Source organism: Cnephaeus nilssonii, assembly GCF_951640355.1.
Source record: "Cnephaeus nilssonii genome assembly, chromosome: 21".
NCBI classification, from domain to species: domain Eukaryota; kingdom Metazoa; phylum Chordata; class Mammalia; order Chiroptera; family Vespertilionidae; genus Cnephaeus; species Cnephaeus nilssonii.
The window spans coordinates 28,021,978-28,029,406 of NC_137092.1; positions in this window are offsets into that span (position 1 = coordinate 28,021,978).

A 7,429-nucleotide genomic window follows, 5' to 3' on the forward strand; every position below is an offset into this window, starting at 1 on the left:
TAATACATGATCACCACAGGGAGTTTAGAAACACAGGAAAGTACTAGAAAAACATTAAGATCATAGTAAACATCCCAACCCAGAGATAACAGCTAATATTTCATGTTTTACCTTCGAGTCTTTTCTACTATGCCTGTGGTCTCAATCTGTAGTCTTCTCATTTTTTTTAGTTGTCATTATTTCATGAGCATTTTCTATGTATTTTTCCGAAATGCCATTTCAGTTGAGTAGTTGTCCTTCAGTTCATTGAACATTAATAAAACTTTAACAATAAACTTTCTACTCCAACCCATACCCCACCCCAAACACTTCCCCTCACAATCGGACCATAGCTGTAAAAGACATGGGGATGTGAAGGTCACACGGGCCTTAAGCTTAAGTGTTGTCGTAAGTCTTAGTTTACAAATAAAAATTTAAAAATCAAAGATATTGGAAAAGATTGACAAGTAATACTGCCCCGGTCCCAAGTACTTTTTACTCTTTATAATAACACACTTGTTGCTCCCACATCAATTTCCTACTGCCCCAGCATAAAGAAAGTCTTCCCCACTAAAGCCCTCCTTTCACTTGAGTTTGTTCCTGCTTTAAAGTAGGCAAGGCCATGTCCTCCCGGATACAGAGAGATCATTTCGGCCACAGACACGATCAGGCCTTGACTTTTCCTGAGTCAAGGAGGCAATTTGCCAACAAAATTGACTAAGTCATGTCTCAGCTGACTGAAATTTGATCCAACTTATTGCAGGCCTGAAATAAAAATTAAAAATAAATATGAAAGCTGAGACAGGTGCTACCTTGAGATTTCGTTGTTGTTTGAGTCAAACAAGAGAAGTGTGAAATGCAAGTTTTCTTTTTTACTTGCCTGGAGACAAGAATTAGTGAGAAGCATCTTAAATGTCCTAACTCCCTTAAATATTTTAATCTCCTCGTAAGTAAAATACTAGGCACTGAAGAAATATGTGTTGACAAGTGAGTGAAGAAATAAATAATCTTTAGCATTTAATAATGTAGAGATTTAAAAAAAAAAACAGAGAAAAGGAATCGATTTTTTTTTTTAGTCACCTTTTCTTTTTCTTTTCCTTTTTTTTTAATCTTCATCTGAGGATATATTTCTATTGATTTTTAAAGGGAGAGGAAGGGAGAGAGAGAGAAATCTTGATTGGCTGCATCCCGTATGTGCCCCAAACAGGAATTGAACCTGTGACCTTTTGGTGCATGGGATGATGCTCCGACCAACTGAGCCACACCAGCTAGGGCCATTGGACATTTTTGATAGTGCCAAATTACTATCCCAGTTTATGCCAATTTAATTATCTGTTATTTTTGTTAATTCTCACCCAAGGATAATTTTTTATCGAGTTTTCAGAGGGAGGAAGTGATAGAGAGAGGGAGAAAGAAAGAGAGAGAGAGAGGAGAGGAACATAGATGTAAGAGGGACACATCAATTGTTTGCCTCCTGCACACCCCGACCGAAGCCAGGGAATTGAACCTACAACCCAGGTATGTGCCCTTGACGGGGCATCGAATCCGTGATCCTTTGATGCCTGGGTCTACGCTCTAACCACTGACCCACACAGGCCATGGCAGGAATTCACGCTTGTGAACTTCCATGTTGCAGAAAGAGATGGCACTGTAAACTCACCTGAGTCCTGCCACCGCTGTTTATTAGTTTTGTTTTTCTGCAAGTCAACTCTGAACTTTTTTTCTTCATGGAAAAAAACACATCTCTGAGCCTTAGTTTCTCCATCTATAAAATCACATTGTAGCAATTTGTCTTCTTCACAGAGGGGAGGGCGTGGGGAGGGTCAGTTGAGAAAACAGGGATTGCTCAGAGGCAGAATGAATGGATTTGGGAAACCAACAGAGTTCAGACCACATCCAGTTCCTTGTCTTTAGCCATGTCACCTTGGGCAAGTTACTCAAGTTCCATAAGCCTGTTTCCTCACCAATGAAATGGGGTATCAGGAATTTAGGAAACATACGTGTAACATGCGTAGCAGAGGCCTCGCCTCTAAGGTGATGCTCAGATAGAAATTACATATTCTTTTCTCATAAGTGTATCTTTTTATCATAGTTTAGCATTGTAAGATTTATGCTTCTGTATTTCCTTTGTATTTAATTCTTTCAGCCCTTGTTGGAGACGATAAATTCAAAATTAAAAGACATCAAGTTTGAGATTTTTTCCAGCATGACATGTCATTGATTAACATAAAAATTTAGAGTTTAGAAAGCTCTAGAAAATTACAACTTCATTTAGAAAACAAGGGAACCTGCCATATAGTTATGATTTGTACCTATTAGAACTATTTTATCACAACCAATTATCCAGTTTTGCTTTTTTTTTAAAAAAAAAGGGGGGGGACTAGATATTGTGGTTTTATTATACTTTTCTGAAAAATCTCTTTTTATCGTTTTATTCTATTTCAAAGGACATTTGACCTCATTTTAAACACAAATTAAAAAATAGATTGGCTTGAGCTCTATGAGGTGGGTTAGTTTAAATATCTTAAATTTGCATTTTTATAGTCACCTCACAGTCATTTTCACATTTTCCAAACCAAGCTTGAAAATTAAAGTTGTTTTAACGCAGTGTTCACAGATAGTAAAGAGAGCCTCCAACCTTCCTTTTATACTCTCAAACACTTTTTTTTTTTACTTCGCCTCCAAAATCTTAAATTACCATTTGGACACACATGCATCTTGGTTTAAATTCTTTAGGCCATGGTAGAGGCGCTGATTATCACTACAGATTTCTTCTCCGTCATGTGTGAAGCACAAGGGAGAGGAAGCATATTAGTCTCTTGTTTTAAAAGTCAGTCTTGGGGAGATCCACTTCAAAAGCTTGGGGTTCAACTTTGAAGTTCCCTCCACTTCAAACGCTTTGCCTTGAAATGTATTGTGGAAAGAAACGCGCACCAAGACACCCTGAATTTTAACGTTTATTGAGGATTCCTTCCTGTGGTGAAAAAGAAAAGCAAAATAATAAGTATGGGAAAGTCAGTCTAAAAGAAAACGTGTAGAGATCTAGAACTCAAATTTTCTTTTATTAAAAAAAATACTTATTTTGTGAAAGTTTTAGCATTCTTTTCCTTCATGGTTTCTCCTATGAATAACTCTCAACCAGAAGATACAAGCTGATCATCCTAAAAAAAGATAATATTGTAAACAGTTTGAGTATTCTTAAAGCTCCTAATAAAGCTTAAAACAGCATTAAATAGAGACTACCACATAGAAGCACGGGTAAGAAAAAGTTGGGCCATGTGCCATTGTCATGTAAAAATAATTTAAACTTATTTTGTGAAACTAGGAACAGAAGAAAGGTAGTATAACAGACACATGCCATTTGTTTCTTACTTAGAAGTCATACTTAAACTACGGTATTCCCTTAAAGGCAGGGGTGTTCACCTGTTTTGTTCACTAACTGTGAACAGGAATGCCAGTCATATTGTAGGTGCTGAAAAAACATTTGCTAAATAAATGATGGAATCTCTAATAAACCAGAGAGGATACAGAAAAAAAGATAGAAAAGTGTTCTAAGGAATAAAACATGAAATGTACTACTCATAGATCCTTAAAACCTGGGGCTGGAAGAAGCCTTCAGAAATTACCTACGTCTTTGTTCCTCAGAGTATGGTCTGCAGACCAGCAGATGGGCATCCCCTGAGCGTTTGTTAGACATGCAGATTCTCAGAGCCCACCCGAGGTCCTGCGTCAGAATCTGCATTTCACAAAACCCAACCAGGGACTCACATGCGGGTAAAGTGGGCAAACCCCAACTTAGATGACGCCGGTGCCCACAAAAGAGTCCTATCTCTGGATCCAGGAGGCAAGTCTGGTAACCTACTCCAGGGTGGGACATAATTGAGAGGCTTTGGGGAAACTGATCCCACAGCTGATGGTGATTTTTTTTAAGGAGTTGATCTGAGGCTGAGCAAATTGTCAACAAAATATGAAGACCAAGTAGAAATACTTCCCATTCAGATAGGTCTCTTAGGAGTCCAAAAGGTAGTATCTTTTGGTTCTTGGGAAGGAAGGAAGGACCAAGACTGATAATGCAGCTAGAACCTCAGACCAATGTCAGACTTCCCCTTCTCTATCCCTAGTCCATTAAGAAGCCCCTTCCAGGAAGCTATGATGTGGAGAATAGTCACGTAGGCCCGTTTTGCGTGAACACGGGCCACAAGCATTTCCAAAGAGAGAAATTTCCCAATGTCAGGCCATAGCACTGACCAATAAAGTTGGGTAATCCAAAGAGAAAGACACCGAAGTGTTCACTCCACTAGGCCCCCACCCAGTGGGAAAGGGGTAGCATGCACCTCTGCTAAAAGTTTGAGGGAGAACATGGGCATCCTCTGTTGAATGAGTGAATGAACCGAACGTGCTCACGAGATAAAGAGCACATTGTTTGTGATGAGGCATGCCCCTGCACAAAGAGAAATAAACACAGAAACATTCAGATGCCTACGACCCCCTCCCTACAACCTATTGATTGGTTCCTTGGACAACTACAAGTCACGAAGTTTTAAGCTGAACCATCATTCCCTATAGGCACAGTATTACAAACTGAGTTTTCATATCTAGAAACACATTTCATACCCAAAGAATCGATAATAAAGCAGAAACAGATGTGCCTTACAAACAACTAAGTACTACAGATAAACGTGCCTTTTGCTGGGGGTGGGGCGGCCGGAGGTCCTCTAACTGATGTGGACTAGGTGGGGCTCTTTTAAATAGACTCTATTTGGCCAAGGATGTGTCTCTTTCCCAGTCCACCTCCCTACATCAGAGACATCCTTCTTTCCTCCAAGGAACTTGCTCTGCATTCAAAATTAAGGTCATCTGCTCCACAATTCTCATTGCCCATGCAGTGTGCATGAACGTATCCAGAAGCTCTTGAACAGTAAATGGGAAGAGGGTGGGAAAGGGGAGGCGGAAAGAGATCACGGTTTCCATAGTGACTTCTACACTGTGACCAATAGACGCCGCAGAACAGTCGTTCACCCGGGGTCACTGTCTTTAGGCTGTCATCCATAAATAATAGTTAGGGTCAGGATAATAAATAGCATAGAACTGGCAATGGAAGGACTGTTTGATCAAACTATTTATGAGTGCCTTGTGCCAGTAAGTGATTTAAGATGTGTCCCGTAATTCATATCTTAGTCTCTGTGCTTTAAAATTAACTGAGAAATCTTAAATGGAAATTTATACGTATTTATGTCTTTCACGGACCCACATTTAATGACTCTTAGTTCATCATTTCTAGCAAAGTGATAAACCCACAGCAATTATTTGAGGTGGAGAGGAGTTTCAAATATCTTCAGCATACAGTGCAATAGGCACATGTGTGAAGGGATATTACAACAAGAAATGGCACTTATAGTTCTATATAAGTCATTTGGCTTCATTGGGTTGCGCCAGTGGTTGTCAAACTGCAGCTCACGAGCCACATGCGGCTCTTTGGCCCCTTGAGTTTTTAGCAAAGGCCAGCTTAGGAGTACCCTAATTAAGTTAATAACAATGTACCTACCTATATAGTTTAAGTTTAAAAAAGTAGGCTCTCAAAAGAAATTTCAATCGTTGTACCGTTGATATTTGGCTCTGTTGACTAATGAGTTTGCCGACCACTGGGTTGGGCAAACAAATAGATACAGAGCTGAAAACAGTGCTGTGTCATTATTTTTCCAAGGCCTTTACAGCTTTGTGGCATGCTTCCCTCATCATGAAAGGAGGGAGAGAGTTGCTCAATCGCTAGGCCGATATATGAGCTGCATCAAAAGTAAGAATATAATCATCTACTTGCAATTCTTAAGCTTTTTGTTTGTTCAATGGTCCTCTTCAGATGGGAGATTTACAGGATATGACTTTCCTGAGAGGATAATTCTTTACAGTCTGGCACAAAAAATATCAATCAGCATAGCCTGCAATGACAACGATGCTGTGTAAACATCAATTTTGTAATTTTCTACTGAGAACTACCAGTTCTATCATAAAAGTGCATTAAGCCCTTATAGAGGTATAAAATATCTGTGGCAGGTATTATAAGGAAAGACAGTCACAGTGAACTTACCGACCAGACCGGCCCAGAGGTGATAATAAAAAAGTATGACAGCTGGCATATTTGGAAACAGAAACATATTCCAAGAAATAACACCTGGGCTAAAGAAGAAATTACAAGGGAAATTGTTGTGTGCAGAAAGTAACAGTGATCTGAAATAACTTCGGAAGGAAGTGGAAGAAGAAAGTGCCAAAGCAGAACTGCATTTGAACACCAAGAAGTAAAAAATCTTGACTACAGAAGAAAGAGACAATGAAGACATGGAGATTACAGCCAAGAAATCCACAGAAAGCTGAGACTCACAGGGCAACAAAGGAAGATTCAGGAAAGATCATCAAGAGCAAAGATGTATCAATAGAGACCGAGGCTAAGGTTGTTCACACCCATAGATTCCCAGTTACTATGTATGGATGTGAACGTTGGACAGTGAAGAAGTCTGATAGAAAAAAAACACATTTGATTCATTTGAAATAAATATGGTGTTGGAGGAGAGCTCTATGGATACTCTAGGCTGTTAGAAAGAGGAATAAATGGGCCTAGAGCAAATTAACACTGGAAGAAAAATCACATCATTACCGTGATCGGTCCATAAAGAAGGTTCTAATACAATTTAATAAATTAATTTCTAATTATTGGAAATTAGAAATAGAATTCCCTTGACTTTAGAAAGGCTATTTAGCAAAACCTTGGTAAAGAGAAACTTTACTTGAATTCTCTTTAAGATAAGCAACAATAATAAGGCCAGGCTCAAGTTAATATTATTAGGAAATTCTGAGGAAGCATACACACACACACATACACACACACACACACACACACACACACACACACACACACTAATGCATCAGGATGGAGAGAATAAAAAGTGCTTGGAAACTTGGTATGTGTTTAGTGGCATCAAAAACCTATGGAGATACCAGTAAGTAAAGGAGTACTCAAAAAAAAAAAAAAAAAAAGATGGGGACATGTCAAAGGGACACAATAGCCAACTGGAAGAACTCCTATTGACCAAAATTTAAGGTAAGCATACATAAGGCCATAATGGTATAAATGAATAACTGAATATATAAAAGGGGGAAAAAGAGACAAATCTATAGAGGAATGCCAAATACTCCCCACTTCAAAATGTGGAGTGTAACCTCCTCGCCCTTCAAGTGTGGGCTGGACTTAGCAACTTGCTTTCATGTGGTGAGAATGGAGAGGGAAAACTAGTAACCGTGTAGTCGAGAGACTCACAAATACAACCTTAATCAAACCGTATTCGTTTCTTAGGGCTGCCGTACCAGACTATCACAAACTTGGTAGCTTAATACAACAGAAATTTGTTCTCTAACCGCGCTAGAGGCTGGAGGTCCAGAATCTAGGTGCTGGCAGGGC